Source organism: Gossypium arboreum, chromosome 2 (genome assembly GCF_025698485.1).
Source record: "Gossypium arboreum isolate Shixiya-1 chromosome 2, ASM2569848v2, whole genome shotgun sequence".
Classification (NCBI taxonomy): domain Eukaryota; kingdom Viridiplantae; phylum Streptophyta; class Magnoliopsida; order Malvales; family Malvaceae; genus Gossypium; species Gossypium arboreum.
The window spans coordinates 24,668,026-24,669,523 of record NC_069071.1 but is presented as its reverse complement, the minus strand read 5'-3'; the positions used below and the strand labels follow the sequence as shown (position 1 = coordinate 24,669,523).

General features: G+C 42.5%; 1 non-coding gene across 1 annotated transcript; it reads left to right on the top strand.

Annotated features, from left to right (window-relative positions):
* The first annotated feature begins 1,155 nt into the window (after positions 1-1,155).
* LOC128289599 (small nucleolar RNA R71) lies at positions 1,156-1,262 on the top strand. Its single transcript, XR_008279244.1, has one exon. It is a non-coding gene; the product is annotated as a small nucleolar RNA R71 (small nucleolar RNA).
* The last annotated feature ends 236 nt before the right edge of the window (positions 1,263-1,498 follow it).

Genomic DNA, 1,498 nt, shown 5'->3' with positions numbered 1-1,498 from the left:
TGGACAGGATATCATTCATAAACTTGACATAGTTCGGCATTTGTTCAAGTGCTTCAACCAACGGGATGTTGATGTGAAGTTGCTTGAGTACATCTAGAAATTTCTTGAATTGAATTTCCTGCTTCTGCTTCTGAAGTCTTTGAGGGTAGGGTGGTGGTGGTTTCTTTACTGGAATTGGTTGATTCATTTTCTATGGCAATTCTGTATCTAACGAAGTTGTTAGTTGATCGGAATTAGCTGGTTCTAAAATTACCTTGTCGGGTTTTTCAGATTCTGGTCCTTGTGCAACTGGAATTTTAACACTCGGTTGAACTTTCTCTGAGTCTTCAGCATCAGCTGGCTCTTTTTCAGCTTCGATAGTGTTGGGCTCTACTGTCTTTCCGCTCCTCAATGTCAACGCTTTGCAATGCTCCTTCCCCGGATTCCTCGGATTCTCTGTATCACTAGGTAAAGTACCTTGTGGTCGGTTCCTGAGTTCAGTAGCCAGCTAGCCCACTTGATTCTTCAAATTCCTTAGAGTGGCATCGTTTATTGCCATGTATGCCTTCAATAAATTCTCTAAGCTATTGGATGATTCAGCCTAAGCTGGTTTCTAAGCTTGTTGGGAAAAACTAGGCGGCTGAGTCGGTCTAGGTTGAGCGTAGTTGTTACTGGTTCCAGCCCTTTGGTTGCTCCAGGAGAAATTCGGGTTGGTTTCACCACGATGGGTTATAGAAGTTGGATTGCAGTCCTTGCCTTCCTCGGTTTTGGTTCTGGTTACCCATGTAATATACGGATTCAGGGTTTGAGGGGTATTCTTCAAAAAAATGTCCCTCTCCATAATAAACATAGGCTATACTCTCAAATTAGTGAGGTGGTTGGCCTGCAAAACTGTTAGACCCATTAGTGGTAAGATTCTTAAGCATTGAGAATATTGAAAATACCTGAGATGTGAGTGAAGTGAGAGTCTCCACTTCATGTATTCCAGCAACTCGTCTTCCTGACGCGACTCGATTGGTTGGCCATTGATAATTGTTACTGGCAATCCTCTCGATCATTTCGTAAGCCTCATTATAGGACTTAGAAAAGAGAGCACCATTAGCAGAAGCATCCACTACCATCCTCGTGTGAGCATGAAAACCATTATAAAATGTCTCAAGTTGGATGTAATGTGGGATTCCATGATGAGGGCATTTCTGTAATAGCTTTTTGTATCGTTCCCATGCCTCATACAAGGACTCATCATCCATTTGTCGGAAAGCAGTGATCTCGTTCCTCAACTTAGCATTCTTGCTAGGCGGGAAATACTTCATGAGGAATCTTTCGGCTAACTCTTGCCATGTAGAAACTGAGTTTGGTGGCAATGAACTCAACCAAGCTCGAGCTCTGTCCCTTAGTGAGTACGGGAACAGCTTCAATCGTAATGCATCTTCGAAAACTCCAACTAATTTGAAATAGTCGCTCACCTCCATAAATAGTCTTAAATGAAGATGAGGATCTTCTGTAGGCATTCCACTAA